The 20,158-nt window shown below is 38.1% G+C and overlaps 1 protein-coding gene across 10 annotated transcripts in view; it reads left to right on the forward strand.

Annotated features, from left to right (window-relative positions):
- The window catches only part of LYRM4 (LYR motif containing 4), a 91,583-nt gene that overhangs the window by 37,604 nt on the left and 33,821 nt on the right, over positions 1 to 20,158 (forward strand). For 5 of the 10 annotated variants that reach the window (XR_012653692.1, XR_012653693.1, XR_012653694.1 and 2 more), the window contains one exon: positions 6,182 to 6,296. The exons of 2 other annotated variants lie outside the window; for them this stretch is intronic. The gene's annotated coding sequence lies outside the window, so the exon portion shown is untranslated. Of the gene's footprint in view, positions 1 to 6,181; positions 6,297 to 7,461; positions 10,040 to 20,158 lie in introns of those variants that run through there. 3 more of the 10 variants (XR_012653699.1, XR_012653701.1, XR_012653698.1) reach the window with 2 other exon arrangements.

The raw sequence follows: 20,158 nt of genomic DNA on the forward strand, positions 1-20,158 counted from the left end.
TCAGTGATTAAAAAACAACAGATGATGATCTCCAGTCATAATGTTTCACCCACTTTCTTACTGCTCATGATTTCTTCTTTCTTTTTTTTTTCTTTTTTTTTAGTTGCTCTTGATGTCTACTCTTAGCCATGCATCATCTAGTGCTGGTAGGATATATACCGCAGTGCCACCACACTTGATAAACTTCAGTGATAAAAACCATCACTTCTGCAGTGTGTGGAGTTTCTCCCAGCCAACATGCAGCCATGTGGAGGGAGGTCACTCCTGATCAATAACTGCTCATTGCTTTTTACTTACAACATACACGTTTTAATTTATATTTCCTGCTGCTGCCAGAGGGAACTAATTTCCAGCACCAGAGATGCAACGCAGCTACTTTAAAGCAGAATGGTCCTAAGATGAAATTATGTTACTGACCTGACACACTTCAAAAAGCTTGATTCTGAAGCCTGCTGTGGTTTGAGCTTGCGGTTTCTGAGATAGGTTAACATTGCTCTGAATCATTGTGAGACATAATCAGGTTGTTGCTTTGTAATTAAATAATGAAGCATTTGTGTGTGAGAGTTCCTGCTATAATTAGTAGTTAGACTGTGCTTTGAAAAGATCAGAATCTACATCACACGATGGTAGGATCTGGAATTTGTTTTCCAAACTTGACTTTCAGTCATAGAGACCTGAAGTCTTCCAAAATCCGGGTTTGATTTATAATACTTGTTTGTGTATTAACTGAGAAACATGAGTGAATAATCAGATAGCCTTTTGAGTAGCATGATTTTTTTCAACTAAACTAATAATCTGGCTTGAGTTATTTAGAGAAAAACTCCTGTGGTTGAGATGACCTTTCCCTTAGTTCTCAGATCTCAGCTGTGAAGTAGCGGTAAGTCTCTCTAAAGGATTTTGGTAAAGCAGCAAAAATAAAACTTAGCATTCTTGCCAATTTACATGTATGAATTGCTATTAGCCTAAAGCTTCTGAAATGCCATACGAATTGTAATAGTACTTGTGAAACAGTCTGCTTTCGAATCTGGCAAATGGCATATATTTAACACTTATTAGCCTAGATACATTTTAAAACCCTGCCATTCTTGCAAAAAATTTCAATTCCACATAACAATTTTACCCTAGCTATTAGATCACACATCAAACTACACAACGTGGGATACAGGATATCCCAATGTGGGATATGGATGCAACAGTTAAGCAAACTCACTGAAGTTAATATCTGGGTGTTTTTGAAATATGGAGACAAAAATTTAGCTGCTTTTTTTTTATTTTAGGCAGAATGTCCCTCATTGTGGTAAGTAGTAGAAAGTTTCATCTCTTCTCCTTGCACAGAAAGTAAGAATTGAGTAGATTTGAATGTGGTATTAGAAAGACTTGGTGATTCAACCTGACATTTTAATGCGTGGTATTGTTACACTTACTTATAAATGTTCCTCTCTTTGCTACTCTCTATCTCTTAAGAAAGGTGTTGAACAGCTTACTACAGTGAACTCATCAGGTCAGAATGCTTTTGTAGTAAAAAACATGAAGTACTTCCTAGTCTCATCTAAAATTTTTGGAAGAACTGTGAGCTTGATCTACTGATGTAACATAAAGAATCTTTCAGTGCCATTTCTTCAGAATAATAATGGGGGCGTTTCAGATTTCTATTTGTTTTCTGTTTTGTAGTATTAGTTAAGCGGGACCATTGGTAGAAATCACATTGAGGGGGACAATGTGAATTCTGTTACCGAGATCCATTTAAGCAATATCTGTTCTGGAAATAATCCTATATTGAAAGAATCAATTGCAGATATTTCTGATTTGGAAATGCTAGGGTTTGGGGCAAATATGGGAAGACTATCAAGTCCCCCATCCTATGATCAACTGTACTTTTACCTTTGGTACATGGCATGATTGTTAATCCCAGGATCCATAAGAAGGTAAAAAGCAAACAAAGCTGTAAACATTTCACGTGCTTTTTGTGTGCTCAGTACTCATCATGAAGAAGACTGCTTGTGGAGGTTTTACCTCCACTGGAGTTGCTCTTGCAATTCTGCTTATATCCTAAATGGCTCTGGGTAGTCTGTCCTTACTTAGGTACTGTGCTGTGCTCTCCTTTCTTTTGGGTGCTCCATGTATGTGCTCATCCACCTCCAGATTATTTTAAACTGTAATCTTAAACCTTATTATCCTTCAATCCAAGTTTTAAAAGAAAAAGAAAAGTAGAGCAGCATCTTGTGGTCAAAAGAAGGTTTCTGTAAGAGGCAGGGCTGCAAGTCCTGAAATATGAAGCCACATCTGCCCTGATCCAACTGGCTGTTCTGCCAGCCAGCTGGCTGTTCTGCCAGTCTGTGTCTCCAGGTCACACTTCTATTGGTGTTGGATCAAGTAAGGTAACAACATGCTTCAAGTGCCAGAAAACCTGAGAAGAGGAGGAGTTGATGACTTTTCTTGCATTAATGTTCCTGTTCTTTTATTATCACATTCAGAGACTGTGACTGTGATGCTGAAATGCTGTTTCCAATATCCCATTGAGAAAAACTCACACCCTTAGTAAAAATCTGTGCTCTGTAGTATGCTGATATATTGGGCCATTTTTAGAAATGCGTATTGCAAAAATTTTCCACTGGGTTTTAGATGAGATTCAGGTTTTGGAGGTATTGGCCTGTTTGAAAATTAACTATCATTGTTTATCTGTGGTCGTGAAAGCATCAGGAGATTTTGGGATGGCAGGAATGGAAAAATGACTTTCAAATATTTGTGATACTATATATTTAGAATTAAGCATTTCGTTGCTATTGTAGTAAGTACAAAAATGCACTAAACCTCTGGTTTCTAGGAACATTTAATGTGTTCTTTTTAGCAGACTGTCTTCCTATGCTGTAGATATCAACACACAGTTATTTTGGGTTGTTTCTACCATTCGCTACTAACTGAACTAAAATGCAAGAAGCTTACGGTTACGTAGCAGAAGGTAAGACTACCAAGACAGGCTGCAAACCAATTCCAACTTTATGTGACACTGAATAATACCAAAGTTACAAGGCAGTGACTCTACACAATTCAGTGTGCTGCTCATCCCACCTTGACAATGTTTCTGCTTCCCTGCCCTGCAGGAGGCTGTACGCCTCTCCTGGTCCTGCACTTGCCCTCTTCAGCACTTCTCTGGAGAGGAAGAGGAGAAAGGAGTTACTCAACAGTTGGAGCCAGGGAGGGTGTCTGTATCCCAGCCTTAGGCATGGGATGCAGAAGTCCTGTGCCATGCAGAGGTGGGAAGGATGAAGAGGATGCCAGTACCACCTTGTATTTTGCAGATGGACTGCTCTTCCTTAACTGCATGTGAGATGAACTTGTGGTTCCCACAGGGACCATGTCAGAGGGAGAAGGGAAATCCCCCCTCATGACAGCTCCACCTTGCAGCCTCCTTGAGACCTAGAACCATAAGTCCAAAATACCTAATAGTCCTGCAGTGTTTAGTGATTTCATGATAGATTGGGGGGGGGATGGGGGTAAGAGTACTATGGAAGGTTCAGATGATCTTTTCTATCTAAAATATTTGGGGTTTTGTTGTTGTTTTCACTGTTGGTTTTGGTGTGTGGTTTTTGTTGGTTTTTTTAATAAGACCTTTACAATTTATTAGTGCTAGTATTTGATTGTTTTAACCATTAGCTAAACTCAGACTTTCTTTTCATCAGAAGTCTTTTGGAAACCAATTGTGAAGGCATATAATGCATTCTTTTCCTCAGAATTTTCAAAGGCATCGTAAGAGAGAATTATGTATTTGCTGTATAGCCCTTTCTCATGGGAACACATAATTTCTTTCAAAACTTTGTCTTTTCTTTCAAAACTAAGTCTTTGAGCACTTACCAGAAGGCAACAAAAAGGTGCTGTTATAACATGCCTCTTAATAAACAATTTGAGATTTTTCCCCTGTGGTACAAGTAGTTGTTGGCATAGTCTTTTCATTTGAAAGATTGAAACCCACATGTAAGGACCATGTTCCTGTGACACAACTTTAGATTGATTATAGATGTTTCTGCAGTAACCTATACTAAATGGTAGTCACCCAAAAAAAGGATGGATGGAGAGCAATGCCATGGCTAAAGAATGAATGTGAAGAACATGACACTGGAAAGAAGGTCTCTCCTGAGATGAAAGAAAAAATTTAGGCAGTGAAACTTTGCAAGGGTAAAACAATGTAATGCCTTTACCCTATAGCTGAGTTGGAAAGTGGTGTATATTTATTCGTGTTCTTTTTTGGCTATCTAAGAAACTTGAAAAGCCTGTGAGCTATTCAAGTGTTTATTTTCAAGGAACAGAAGTTTAGAAAACCCACCTTTTAATGCTGGTTCTGCCACAAACTTTGGCAGTGTAGAACATCATTTATCCTTTTTATCTTTACCTGTTGTCTTGGATTCTCCCTTTTTAAAACAGGTAATTCTTCAGTTGCATGTATGACAAAGATGGTTTAAGGCTTGCTTTAATGTGAAGATGCTTTTTGGTATTGGGTGCTGTGAATACATTTTTCATTTAGGAAATGGCTTTTAGATCTTCAGCTTTGCTTTAGAGAGCTTACAGTGGTTTGGATTTAAAGTTCATGCGAGTTTTGAATTTGTTCTCAAGGGTCCTAAAGAGTTCGGTTTAGTTCCTGTGTAATCTGTGAAGAAATTCAAGTTTGCTTTGTCCTTCCTCAGTTTTGAGTTCTGCTGCCATTAAGCTTCTGGGGATGGAAACCCTAATAACCAACAGACATCTAGCAAATTATTCTAAAAACTTGTAAGCATTGGTAATGAATTTCCTGATTATTGTTGAAAAGCACCAAATGCAGAAGGATTTTGGCCAGACATTACAGAGGCACAATGGGGGGTTTCTGGTTGTTTAATACTGAGCAATATTTTATTCTTAATTCTGTTGTGAATTTGTGTAGAGTTGTATATGAACCTAAAGTTCAGCCTTTGTTATTTCACTGGCACATATATTTGCAAAACTGAACTTCATGCAGGAGTTGAGAAACGTTAACTGGAATACTATGTAATGTCACAGGAAAATTTATCGCTATAGTCTGCCCCAAAAACCAACTAACCCCGTTTTACATGATAGAGGTCTGTTTATTTGAATTGGAGATATTGAGAGTAAGAAGGAAATTAAAGCATTGTAAATTATATTGTTATTTTGGAAGAATCAACAGTGTCTTACAATCACCACAGCACAGATAATGTCAGGCTAGAAATGTTAGTCATTTTCTTATTGATCTCATGTGTGAAGCTGGCTTTCAGTTGACCTCAGTCAGAAGGTGGCTGAACTGTGCCTCCATAGCCGAGGTTTCTTCACACCTTATCAAAGGATGCTGTAGACTTGGGCATTAGGTATCTGCCTAGCCTGATTATTCAGTACAAGTAAAGTATGTTATACCTCTGCAGAAAATTGAACCTACTTTTTACCACAAATTCAGCTTTCCTTGCACTAAGAGAATCTTAGAGTGCTTACTGTTATTTTATATATCAGTATTTCAGTAAATCTTTGTATTGAATGTATGTAAAGGGTAAGTGATTTTTATTTTTTAAAACAAAATTTTATGTATAAATTTTATTGATAGCACACTGCAATTCAGTGTTCTGGAATTTGGTAAGGTTTTTTGGTTCTATTTGCTTCTGTTAGGGTTTTGGGGTTTTTTTTGTCCTGCCCTTTATAAGTCATGTTTTCATTAATTTTACTTATGTTGTGTCAAGACACCTGCAGGCCTGGTGCATTCTCTAAGTCCAGGGTTGTTTTTATTCTTACTATAGAAGACTGACTGAACACTTAAACAGTTATAAAGCTGCAGTAAATTTTCTGTAGTTTTAGAAACGGTTATTTTGGTTATTGACTAATTTTCTGTGTCTGGCTATGAAATTACTCCAACTTTCCTACCCTTGTTCCTGCCCCTGAACATGGTTTAAATAGATTAAAAAGTGGTGTATGTATTGGAGATATATTTATTTATCAACAGAGAATTAATGTTTAGGAAAAACATTTAGGAAAAATTAATGGATCTCTTTTGAAGGTATATAGAAATGGTATGTGGAGTGGCAGAAAGTGGCAGAAACACCTTCTCTTTCATTGGAAGGAAAACTTAAATGATTGGCTTAACAGAAAAATTAATATAGTCTGTTTTTTTCCTTTGGAGAAGCAAAAACCCTTTGTAATTTTTTTTTAGGCTACATGACATTCTTCGTTGTCAAAAGACTGACTCTTTGCTCTCCTATGACATCCCAATATTTAGCATACTAGTGAGACTCTGAATTCTTGTAGACCAAATTATGGAAAGTCAGGTAAGTGGCATTTTTTTTTATTATATTGCACAGCTTTTAAGTTATACACAGTGGGTATACGGATACATTGTAAAACTTCTGTAGGAGAAATGCGCAATATAATAATATTAAAAAGCCACTTACCCAGCTTACTGTTTGTGCAGCCAATTCCGTGGCCCAATATTTGTTGTATGGTGGGCACGAAGTCCTCTGTTCAGTGCATAGCAGCTGGTTAAGAAATAGGTCTGTCTTTCTTTTGTGTATCTGGTACACAAAAGGACAAACACAAAGGGCAGCTGTTACTCAGCTTATGAGCAATGAGAACAAAGTGAGATCCAGTGGTGGTTCTCTTTGGTGGTATTTGACCATTGCTGTTCAAATTTGGTTTTCTTAAGGTTGAAGGCCAGGAAGGACAGTTGACATAGGTTGGAAATCCCTGCAAACCTATCCTGAATTGCTAGTGCTAATACTACTTTCTACTACCACATTAACAAGCATCATCAGTGACTCAGTTTATGGAACTAAAAGCTACTCTTAACAATAGTGCGTTAAGGACTTTATTTTTTGTTTTGTTCTTTTATCTGAGCACTCAATTCTTTTACACAGAAACTGGTTACAAAGAAAATTTACAACTACTACTACAATGAACTAAGGATAATGTTATTGTATGGATAGACAAAGAGCTAGGGAACTTGAGCAGGAATAATGTTGCATATTTTGATATAAACAAATTCCAAATGCCAATATTGTTTAAAAAGTAAATTCTGTAAATGTAAATTGTGCAAAGCAGAAAAGCAGTGTTTAATTTGATCATGGTATATGCTTGTCAAACCTGTAATTTCCATTGTTCCATCTTAAAAGTAATCATATGACTGCTCTCTGGTATATGAACTACAGATTACTTTTGGTGTAGAAAGTGACATTTAAGTAGTACTTAGCAGAGATTTCTATCTGTGTCAGCTTTCAGATTTTAAGCTTATTTGTTTTAGCCTTATTTCTTAAGATCAAAATATTTAAAATCTTTTTTTAAATCAAAGGGATGTTTTTATTTATGGGTTTTAACTATATTCCCTACTGGATCTAGGAAGTATCTTGCTCTTACTTTGTGGGAGAAAATACTGCTTTGGGAATAGATAGACACTGGAATTTCAATCAACATTGTGAATTTTTCTGAAAACTTTTGCAGAAAAGGGGCAAGAGTGGGAATTGGACTAAAACAGCTCCTTGGTCTTACCTGTTGTGGAATCCAGCACTTGCCGTAAGAAATCAAAAATAAAGTTGGAGGCATAAACCAGTAGTGGATCCATAAGGTTACACCTGAAGCCAAAGTTGTAAATCAGAAGTTGTTTCTACAAAACTCTGCTTGGTTTTTCTTGTTTGGGTTTGGTTTTTCCAATGGAAGTAGAAGTTAAGATGTACTTGTGAACTTCAGTTTGTGGAAAGCTGTGCATGTTTCATCCCAGTTGCAGGGCCAGCTTTGACAAGGCAAGAAAAGTGTTTTAATATCACCTTCAATGCCACCTTTGCCTGTCATAATGAGAAAGATGTGTGTTTGGTGACTGCTTTTTCCCAGCCCAAGCCAGCTGCCTCCAGCTAGACCTTCTCTGGGAAGATCAATCACAGAATTGCATATATATCTCTTGGGAAATTCAGTGTGTGTGAGCAGTAAGCACAAACACCAGTGGAAATTCCCTATTTCAAATTTTTATCTGACTTTGAAAGATTTCCTAGTGATCCTGGTAATATTTGACAACCATAAATAAAAAGCACTCTTTAGAGCTTAAATAAACAACAAGGGATTTTTACTAATTATTAGGCATGAGAACAAATCTCTTCTCTCATATCTAGGATTGGTCCTCCAGATAAGGTTATAAGTATGTTGTCCTGACAATGTAGGTAATTTATGATACAGCCAGAGGTGTAATTGTTCTGTGAATAAAGAGAGGCTTTTAGCTTCCAGCGATATAAAGTATTTTTCATGAATATTAAGTAAACTTTAATGATTGGAGAAAAGACCAAAGTGGAGGACAGTCGTTTATATCCTGTCTAAACTGGCCTGCAGCCACATTAATGTTTGTAACAGATTTAGAGTATAGCTAAAATAACAATAAGGATTTCCTCCTTTTTTTCCATACCCTTTTCACCACTTTTTAAACATACTTATAACTAAAAGGGTGAAGGCTACTTACTTATTTACTACAATTTACAAGAGACGTTAAAGAAAAATGGAAAGTAACTGTAATCAGTGCTGTTTGAGAAGTAGTGGTAGATTGCAATTGAATGGTTTGAGGCTATTAATTGGAATGAGATTATATGAGTTCAGATACCTCTGATGTCAGGTGCTTGAAATATTAGTTATTTCAAAGACAAATTGGATTATAAATTATTAGTAAATCTGTACCAAGGTGATTAAACCCACTTGTAAACTGTGAAACATGAGTACTATTTCAAGTTGTAGTTTAGTCACTTGTATGCTGGGAAGGGAGTTAGGAATTAAATTTAGGGGTTATGTGTGAATATGTGGAGTAACTGGGTTACTTTTGACACTGGGTGTTTCCTGTGCTTTCTACCTTCTTAATGAATTTTTGTTCAACTTCAAAGTTTTCCTGGTCCACCACTAGCCTTTTCATCTGACACTGTAGAAGATGCTCTAGAGAGGGAGGAAGTGCTTCCCTAAGGCAGACTTACGAACTCACTTGACCACTTGGGGGAGATAAAAACCAGCAGATCTATGCAGCCTTCACACAGGTCACAAATACAGTAATGGCATCCTTGAATTTCCACTCTGAGGGTCTACCATTGCTAGACAGTGCTGTTCTCAGTAAAACAATATTTTATTCCAGTAAGATGGTTAAAATATATTGCACTACGTGGGTCGTCTTGGTAATACCATCCCATGTCATTCTTCTTGTCATTAATCAAATGTTGTTTATCGAAGCAGATACAGAATTGCTTAATGGTTTGGTATTGGATTTACTGAATTTTAAGGAATGAGAAATTGAAACAGTAGAAGCTGAGGAATAGTTCACTAGTTTAAAAGTCCTATTAACTTGTTTGTGTAGCTACTGCATTTCGCCCTTTGTTCACACTCTCACATGCACACATAAATACTTAGAGGATTCCAGTCCCTTGCACAAAATAATTAAACAAAGCTCAAAGGCCTGACAATGTGTACATCCAAAGCAGTGAAGGGGGAAAAAAAAGGAGGAGGACATATTTTTCCATTTATTTTCTCCCATCAATGTTGTTTCATTCCAAGCTTGAAGCTTTCTCACTGATATGTTGCCTGTGGTGTATGGATATTTGCAGGACAGTGTTAGCAGAGTTACAGGCATTTTGGATGACTATTTTTTACTCTTCATTTCTTTACATAAAATGTTTGTTGTGGTCGTTACGAAACTTGGCATTCTAGATATTCTGTTATATGTACTATTAAAAGTGCAGTCACCCATGGGAAATATTCCCCAGCAATGTCCTGTTGGTAACTACAATAATAAACAGATGTAGTTTATACAAAGCAAAATTGCTGTGATGGGCATCAGAGTTCCTCTCAAGTGCTGTGGGCTGGACCTGGGGTTTGGGGGCAGGGGGACTCCTGTTTTCATTCTGCTTTCATTTTTCTTCTGTGATCTTTCAGTTTCTATTCCTTTTCACCCGTTTCTTGTAGTTGAGGAGCAATTCTCTCCTCCTCACTCCTGCTGTGTATCTGACATTAGGTCTTTGCTCAAACGCCATTCCCTTGCCAGAGGTACCTCCTGCAGGCTCATTCTCAGACGTGTTCATGCTGATTACCAAGATGACAAGGTTGGTATTTTCTTAAGTGACCTTGCATCCTCCTACGTTGGAGTGAGTCTTGGTCTGCCAAGATGCATCCCAAGAATGGGTTTTTTCTTCCTGGCCTTGCTTTGAGACTTCATGGCCCTGCAAGTTGCCTTATGAGGCTCATAAGCCTTGAGGCAAATTGAGATCTTACCCAAGCTGAGTCATGTCTAATAAGGAAATTCAAGGACCAGAGATCTTGTCACTCTTCCAGCTGGCTTCCAGCTTGATGAGCAGGACCATGAACACTGCAGGATCTTGTTCCTTTCTTCCATCTGTTGGCACTGTTCTCCCCCTTTGTTCCTGCCAGCTGGTGCTGAATAACTGTCATGCCCAGTGTAGACAGAGCTAGAGCATTCACAGTTCAGTTGGTCAGTCCTGCTGGACTTACCATTAGTGCAACCCCTTGTGCCATCAGTGCACAACATGTTCATCTGCCCTAATAGAGCTGCAGCAGTTTGTCCCAGTGTTTTTTCATTTCACAGATCGCTTCTCTCTCAGTGCTTAAAATGTGGTCCTCTCCTGGCATCATGACTTGTGGCCTACAGTGACTTCTTCCCTTCCTCCCTGGGCTCCAGCATGAGTCTTTCCTCTGCTGCTTGTAACAGGCAAGATCACCTGGCTGCTTCCTGGGAGTATCCAAAGCGTGCACAGGACGTGTTGGTTCCTCGTCCACAGATCACAAGCATCAAACCTCTACAGCATCACAGAGCTGTCTGTGAGTGATGCCACATTTAGCAAACTTGTCTTACAGACGCTGTTTGCCTGGAAGCTCCAAGATCCCCCTTCCACGTAAACTACTTCCTCAGGTCACCCACTGCAAATGCACATAGGGCGAGTTATTGAAAAGAAAAAGATTGTTTATCAGTCCTTGGTGTTCTTAGAGATGTGATGTCCACAAAAAAAAATTCATAGTCCACCCTCTTTCCTCTGTTCATTAGAGAACCTGTAGCATACGTTTCAGTCATGTCGTGAAACTAGTCATCCCTTCAAAGGACTAAACTTTCCAGTTGATTCAGATAGTTCTCTCAACTAAGAAAATAAATGTTAGCTCTATGAAGTGTATTACTTATGCATGCTTTTAAAAACAAAGAAATGATTTATAAGTAGATGCAGCTGAAATAATTTTACATCTCTTAATCCAAAGAGCCAAGTATCACACATTTCATGTAATGTGTGAATGTTGTTTTCTAACGTTTTGAGAGACGACTTGTTTCACAATATGACCGTAATGGAATTAATAGAATACTGTGCCCATATGATTTGTTATGAGGGTGGGTTTTGGTTTGTTTTTAAACCTTATAAATAGCCATATAAATGCACTTGTTGGGTATTTTTATATTTTTAAAAATACTCTATTATGCCAGACTCAGAAGGTGAAAGAGTAAGAACTTTACATCCTCAGTACAGACTTAACATCTTCAGCCTTGTTTTGGCTTGTGATTCCTTGCGTGGTTTTGCTTTCTTGTTTGCTTATTTAGAACTTCAGTTATCCCCTCAAATATTTTCTGGCTTTTAATATTGTCAGAGTCAAACATAAAATACTATACTGATAATTCTAATGGCAACAGGTATTAGAGCTGGTAAGGTAACCTTCATCCTTCAGTGTTGTTCTGTTCCAAGTTTCCAGCAAGCATTTAGCATCTGTGCTGTGCAGGAGTTCAGCTGCCTTATACTGTGCAGGGGAGATAATCCATTCAGCAGAAATAGTTATAGAATATAGAATATTAAATACAGACTATTAAATATAGAATATTTAATTTCCTGACTCCTCTGTAGCTCTAGATACCTGTAGCAGAGTAGACCATGGCTGCTTATGATGGGAAGAAAGAAAGGACAAAATAACATACCCTACGTTCAATACTAGTTATACTCCCATGCCTCCTTTCAGAGGGTGTGGCATCTGGCTGCTGTCTCTCTCTCTTGCCAGAGGGACTTGAAGCATTTTATGTCACTTTTACTTGCTCTATCACAGAAACCTCTCATTGCAGCCTCACTCCACAATCTTTTAAGCTGGTGAGGAAACCTCAATCATCACTCATACCTTTACAATCTGGTATTTAGATGGAATAGCAACGTCCCTGGAAGTTGCAGCATTTTGCCAGTGCTCAGCTCAGGAAGGGGTGTCAGAATTTCATTCCTTACTTTTTAATCTCGATCACATTTTCCATAGTGCTGGACAAAAATTCCTCTCACTTGTTATGCTCAGTTATGAAGTATGTAGTATAGATGACATTTCAGTTAGGGAAGGACATATTGGAACATTATGGTTGATTCAAGTGAGTAATAACACTACATATGATTTGAATGTCTTTTCCTGTGGGTGAGGGAAGAGCTTTTGGCTTTTTAATGTCTTGTTCTTTTAAATAAAATTAAAAAAAAAAAAGTTCATTCCCAAAGCCCTAACAAGAATTCTAACAGAGGTTTGCTGCTACCCTGCTATATGTCTTGCATGGCGACCTAGCCCTGGTTGAAGTGGGTGTAACAGTCTATCTCACTGCAGGTGAAGAGTTCTGAATCAGCAGCATTTCTGCAGGCACTTTGTGCTTGTTCAAGGCTCAGTAATGTAAGGTGTGGCTGTAAATATAGCCAGGCAGGGAAGGGTGAAGTTGGCTGAGAATTTTCATCTAGTGTAAAGCTTCTCTCCCCATAGCATGCCATTTGTCACTTAGGAAGCAGTTAGTTAAAGGCTAAACTGGGAACGAAAAGTCATATTCCAAAAAAAAACCATAGAGGGGAAAATGAAGAAGAGTGTATGTCATTCTCACCATGTGAGGAAAGTAATCACAACCATGCTTTTGTTTTCTAAAAATGGGTTTGAAGGGTGCCTCCCTTGTATTAGGCAATTCCCTGAAAGATCACTTGGAGTCTATTTTTGCACTTCTGCAAAGAAGAAAAATATTGTTCCTCATATATGCAGAAAGCATAACTGTTTGTTCCAATACACAAGAAGTTAGCTAGTTCTGCACACCTTTTCAGTAAGCTTTGATGTAGAATAGGGAAGATGGCACAGGTTTTATATAACTCTGAAAGAGTGAATCCTGACAAATGCTTGCTCACCTTGTGATGATGCGTGTATAAGAGAAATTTGTTTTGTTTATTATCTGCTGTAGAATGACTGTCGCATGGGTCATGTCCACAGAGGTGGGTATTCCTAATGATGCCCAGGCTGTTGCATCACCTTTTGGGTGGCAGATGCTTTGAAGAATGGGGAGAGCTGTGTGTTGCCTCACCAATCTCTTGTTCATTGCTGTTACCTGGCATCCGTTGAAACCATGGGCAACACTGAGCTATTAGCTGAATATCACCCAAGTTTTTAATAGGTGTGCAAGCCGGTTATAGTTATTGCACCACAGGTATTGTTGTTGCATTATCTGCTGCCACCACCATGTGTATCCCCAGTGACCTTTATAGAAGTAGGGTCACTTTCTCCACAAAAATATTTGTATCTTTTGCAGTTGGTTATTTGTGTGCGCGTGTGCATTTGTTTTTGTAGTACTGCAAGAGCGTTCATGTTTCACTTCACAGATTGTTAGGACTACATCTACTGTGTTTAGATCTCAATTTTGCTTAGAGAATCTCCTGCATCTTCTACATGTAGTAACAGTGGCGTTCTGCTTTATAGTGTGCCTGGAAGTAAACACCAGTTTTCAATAAAGCCTCCCAGTCTACCCCATTCTTTTGTTATTATGAAAAAAATTTGAATGCATCATAGCCTAATGAATAAAACATACTATTTTAAGTCAGCTTTACCTTCTGCAATAGAGTTGTATTAACCCTTAATGATATCTGAGAAAACGCCTCTTAATGGAGCTGTAATGTGGCTCTTGGCAACCAAAGCTAAAAGGTTTCTGTAGGCTGAAACAAAATATACTTCAAACTTGGACGGGAACAAGGTCAGAGATCTGATGTGGCATTATAAGAAGCCTACAGTGAAACCTGTGATTGTTTCTGATTGTAAATTAATGGACAATTCTTCACAGTAATGGTCATCGCGTTAGCATAGCAGTGCTGCTGTGGCAGTGAATTGTGGTTTTTAAGAACCATAGCATTACGTCAAGAGGATTATTACAGCTGAGCAATCCAACCAAAACACCCTGAACAAATGAAACTGCTTGTTTAACAGCACTCTGTCAATCAGTGCTGTATAACTACTTCATGGGTTCAGTCTGGAAAGGCATCTCTGAGGACCAAGGCATTAGGCAGAGAAGTAGCATAAGAGAAAGACTCAATCTAATAGTTACTGGACAATGTGGGTAATGTAAAACCCAACCTGATGCAGTTGTTTTCTGCATGACAACAAATTCTTTTAACATCACTGTTACGTAAAATGAGAAACCAATAAAGTTTCATTTCATGGGATTTATCCATACTAATAGGGACAGTAGTCAGTAATTATCTGTACTTTTTTTTTTTTTTTTAAATTAACAAGTAGAGCAATCCCTTTTGTTAAAGACATGCCAGGATATAAAGAGGTTTTTCTTCTTTTTTGAGATTGTTTACTGCTAAAACAAAGTTCATGCAAAAAACAATTGATTTATAAAAGCTTGACTTACTTTTCATTATCTTTAGTATGAGATTACATTGTATTAGTTGATGTTACCATGACACTAGCAAAAAAATTAGATTGAAAATTAGAATTATAAAAAAAGGTACCACCTGTAAGTTTGGTGCTAGACTTTGCTCGTGATGGTGAAGTAATTCAGTTACTACAAAATGACTAAAAAGTGTAAGTCTATAGTATTCCCTCCAATTCCCTTTCTATATTTTTGTAGGTGACTTCTGGCGTTTTTTTAATCTAAACAACAAAAAAAGGCTGGGCAGGATACTTTCTTTTCCAAATACATAGGTAGACAACAGGACTAGCTAATATACCTGTTACAGTGTATTTATTTTTCTTTAATCCCCTGAAAGTATATTGCTAAAGCCTGCCGTTTGTGGTTGGGTCTCCTTTGGTCCTTTGTTGTTGAAAGTTTACATCAGTGTCCAGAGGTCTGTGGGATCACTCGCTGTTTAAACTTTTGAGGGAAACTAGGATGTGTTCAAGCTACTGTTATAGCTGAGGGTAGCCCAGTCAGCATCTTTATGGTGGGTTGTAAGATGATGAATTGAACATACAGAAGAAGGAAATTGGAGGAATCTTCAAAATCTTCCTTATGCAAATACTTGGACATTATCATGTTTCTATAATTTTCTCCTGAAAACCACTTTGAAGGAGTTGGGGAGGGGAATTAGCCAGGGTATATAGTTACAAGGCAGTCTGAATAGCAGAAATCTGTATTCATATCTTAATTTGCAGGCAGAGCTTTCCTGAATGTTAGTAGGGAACAAGGGGTCTCATATAAAGACAGAACATGGCAGAAAATTCTGGGGAGAATGCAGAACAATTTTGGGGAAATATTCTAATGTATTTAATTCTTGCTGTAATTAAATGGTCTTTCAGAGCAATAATTAATGTGGAATCCAGATGTTCGCTGTCAGAACTGTTTCTTTCATGTTTATACAGAAGTGATTGAAACTAAATTGTATTTATATGACAGAAGTTCTAAAAATACAGAATGCTCTGTAAGCCCTGTTTAATTCAGCAGATAAATGTCAAGTCATCTTTTGTGTCATTGGTTATGCATTTTTAACATTGTTTTTACATGTTGGCATTATGTATTTTATTCTATGGGAAAAAAAGAAAAGATGGGCTTTCTGGGCTTGTGAATTTTATACTGCTAGAACCAGAAATTTCTCCTGAATCTGTCTTTCCATAACAGATTAGAATAGCAGTCTCTCTGATCTCTTGGGTCTTCTAATTATGATTTTGTTAGTCTTTACTGAGCTAGTATTTGAGGCAATACAGTATTTAGAAGTGCAACCCATCAGCAGTTTGCTGGATTCTAGTTTCTGCATGCAGAATATTAAGGAAGTATGAATAAAGTTTAATAAAAAACATTGAGGCATTATGCAACTATATATTGCTGCCACAAAAATATTGCAAGTATTTTGTAGAAAATTAAAGGCTATCATCCTATTCACATGAAATAAAATCCATCTTAAAATTCATAAACAAAATCTAATTATGAGTGCCAGTATATGGAATTAAAGGAAGGAAGTAGTAGGATGCAGTTTTTCAGTGCATCCTTTTTAGTGGTTTTGCCATACAAAAAGTACAAAGGGAGAGGAAGCATTATAAGATGCAAGGCAGAGTCTCCCCTAGCTCTCCTTTGTTCTCCGCTGCCTCTCCAACCTTCCTACATGTTCTGCTGAGACGGGCTGGTGCGTGCCGGCTTCATGGAGGAAGTTCGTTTTGGAAATGAAGCATTAAAGGGAAGTAGTTCACAGCTGCTGCTTTTGGAGAGGAGGAAGCCTTGTTAATAGGAGAAATGATGAAAGGAAGAGAAGACTTAAGGACACAAGGGTTAAGAATGAATTAACAGGTAGAATGAAGCAGGGTGGTAAAGGAGAAATAAGTATTGGTTGTTACTGCATTCCCCCAACTGCTTAGAATTTTCAGTTCCCTGGTATTATTTATGTGGGTTTGACCACCATTATAAACAAAAAACAGAGAGATGCAAGTCTTTCCCAATTAGTGTCTGCCTAAGAAATAACCTACTTTTTAATTATGTCTCTATTTCTTCTGTCTTGCTGTCCTGAATCTGTCAGTTTTACCACCTCCTTTGTAAATTATATGCCCTGATGTCAGGCAAAAAATTTTACCCTGTTTTATAGTTGATTATTTTGTACAGATACAGAATTACACCAGTGTTACAGAGACATTTTTCAGCCTGTTGTAGTTGCACCTATTCTGCCCATCCTACCATGGTACAAGACATGTTAAATCAGAGCAGGTTCTTTAAGAAACACTTTTGTGTTTCTGCTTGAATGTGTATGTTAATCTGGTACATAAGTAAAATGAAAGACCCCACCAGGGTTTTCCTGTGCTTTCCCCCGGTGTAATTAAGGTCTGGTGTTGACTTCACAGTTCAGCATATTGGTGTTGGTCAATGACACTAACTCTGTTAGAAACCAAGGGAAATCGGAGTCTTTTTTTTCTTTCTTTCTTTCCTTTTTAAATTAAATTGTTTAGCTGAAGTGTCCAATTAGCACTCGTCCAATTACGAGATAACCTGGTGAAGGAAAGCAGGAAGCGATACATGTTGCTTCCTAAATAGAAACTTCATTTTATTTTTAATCAGTGCTATTAAGGAAGACTTCCTTGGGAGTAGGCTTCATTGAGGGTTTGTTCATTATCAGCTCAAGGTGAAGCCAAAGGGAACCTTTCTTATTTTATACCAGAATTGATTTAAAAAAAAAAAAATAACAAGTGCATGCACAGGGGGTTGGTGCATATATTTAAAAGTGAAGTTGTCATTGGTAACACAGCTGATTTCCTTTGTTGGAAAAGTCATTGCATTGTTCATTACTTACCTGAAGTGAAAGGTTAATGACCTGTAGTGATCTGAAGAAACCCCTACAAAAATGCACAGCAAGGATCTGATGTTGTTATACAGTAGTAGTGCTTCTATATACTTTTCCTCAGTAAGACAGACATAGAAGATAGCTGTTGCTGTTCTAATAAATATATTTGATGTAAAGTAGTACCCAGTATACTGGAAAATGAAAAGGCTCCTGCTACTGTCAAACAGACAGCTGTCACCAAGGGCACAAATTTTGCTTTCTTTACTGATGTTTGCAAAACGTGCTGGCTATGCTTTGTATAGAACTGCTGCACTTCTTTTCCTTAAAAAGCATCTTTGTTGTAGTAGAAGTAACTTATTTTGTAGTGTGGCTGTTGCTTTAATTGCTTTCTCAATAGCTTAAAACTGTTACCTTTGGCACATTGTTTTTGTTTCTTGCAGTTTGAACACAATTAAAAATGAGATCTTGTGTAGTACGTTTGATATTGAGGTATTCCGAAGAATTTTTTTGGCTCTCGAGCAGAATCTTGAACACTTCAGAGAGATCAATTAGCCGCCTCACTGAGACGTGCCTGTGATGTAAGATTAAGCCAAGTCACTCAGTAGCTCAGGGAAGAAAATGCAGGATATGTGTTTAAAACCAAAGAAGAATTTCATGGGGATAGACTGCAATCATCAGTCTGTAGTTGAAAAAAGCTCTAAGTTGGCACTGCCTCTGGAAACAGCAGTCCTGCCTGGTCCCTCGTGTGGGTATAAGTAGTTGGTGTAGTACATGGGAAAGGGGATTAGGTTGGCTAGGAAGCAGGTTTTTTGCAGGCAGGTACCGGAGTGGTTAGCCTGGCCACTTTCCCAGTCCCTTCAGCAAACAGCTGTACAGATGTTGGTGTCAGCAGAGTGAGGAGGAGAAAATGCAGCAAGTGGCATGATGGCTTTTTTTGAGTGACAGTGATAGCCAGTAAAAGGATAAAACGTGCATCAAATGACAGCCACTGATTTTTAAAAGCTGTGGAATAACATTCCTCATCTTCTGAAAGATGCAACTGGAGCTTAATCAAAGGTATACAAAGAGCATCTTTCAGCAGTAGTACTGGTATAAGCAGTTCCGCTTTGGAGAAACCGGAGGTTGGTTTCCCGGTGCAAGCACCTAGGCAGCCCCCAGACCCGAGGATCAATCACTTACAAGCACTTCATGGCAGAGAGTCAGGCGGCGGAGGGGAAGCCCACAGTGACTGCACTGCTACAGAGAAATGTCAACCAGACCGCGCAAGCGGAGACAGCTTCGGGGTTTTGCTTCTCAGGGTTTAAAGATAACAACAGGCAAATGGTCCCCAGTGCTTCTGAGTAATAATTCTGCCAGGAATAACTTGAAATAAGCAATGCCACGTATTAAATCATTGGAAACCTTTCCTGCAGCACTCAGATTTTCCTCTCATGCTGACCATTCTCAGCTGGGCCATAGCTTGAGAGGAGATAACATTGTGTATTAAATATGTATCAGCAGCTTCAATTTATTTAGTGCCAGATGCTGCCAAAATGTCTTTTTTGTCAATGATATTAGCATAGGTATTGGAATACTGTGTGAAATTTCTTTTTAATCTGCCCTTACAAGCCAATAGCTGAATGTTACTGTAGATCAGTCAGCTGAACCTAAAATTATTGCTTTGGTCTAACTTTTCCACATCAAAAACTTCTAGAAGGCACAGAACTTTAACTTGATTTACTTGAGTGATATTTGCTGAACTTGTAAATTTTGACCATGTCACTTAATAGAGTTGTATAATTTCCTGCCATAATGGAAAATATTTTAACCCAGTTTTCTTCCTCTGTTTTTGCACTTGCCTTCCTCCCCAGTTGTCTTCCTTCCCCAGCATCCTCATTTCACTTACTATAAATTGTTCCTTTCTTCATGTTTGGTAGTTTTAGCTTAGTTACAGAAGGCACTCTACAAATATTTAAACTTTGTTGCTGTACTGAATGAGAAGTGGGGCTGGGGAAGAGCTTTGAGAGTATAGACAATGGAGAGCAGCTGAGCTAGGTTTGGTGAAAGTTGCTGCTACCTCAACTGAGGTGCAGTAACCAGCGGCGGGTACATCCCTAGCCTGCTGCAGTGCAAATAAAAACCAGTACCTAAGTAAGTTTACTTCATTTTGCATCGTGGTAGACTAGGAGCGCAGGTGCAGTCAGTTGCTGTACCTCAGCTGAAAGGTTAGAATTTCTTAGCCACTCTGATGTGTACTTAAAATTGTTCAGGCCATGTGTTGTGGGAGAAAATGCTTCTTGGGAATGGGTGTGTGAAAACCAGCTTGTAAATTAGCTTTGGGAAAAGTGCTCAGTGACAAAGCTTGTGTGGTGAAACTGATTGCCCTAAGGCAGGAAAAAAAAAAGTACACATCTTATCCTGGGAATTGCAAGGAAAACTGGAGGCTTGCTCAGCACTGTTGCAGCTCACAAATACATCTCTACCAAAGCAATGAAATACACCATTTGTGTGTGACTGTTGGATTGTACAGAATTGCCCTTCAGCTCTATGTATTAATTCTGCTTTTAGCTGCCATTCCTTAAAGGAATAGCATAAAAGGGAAGAATAAATCACTTTATTTTCCATACATATCTTTAAGTATTTTCTTTCTAAGTAATCATTTTCTACTGCAGTGAATA

Source organism: Buteo buteo, chromosome 20 (genome assembly GCF_964188355.1).
Source record: "Buteo buteo chromosome 20, bButBut1.hap1.1, whole genome shotgun sequence".
Taxonomy (NCBI): Eukaryota; Metazoa; Chordata; class Aves; order Accipitriformes; family Accipitridae; genus Buteo; species Buteo buteo.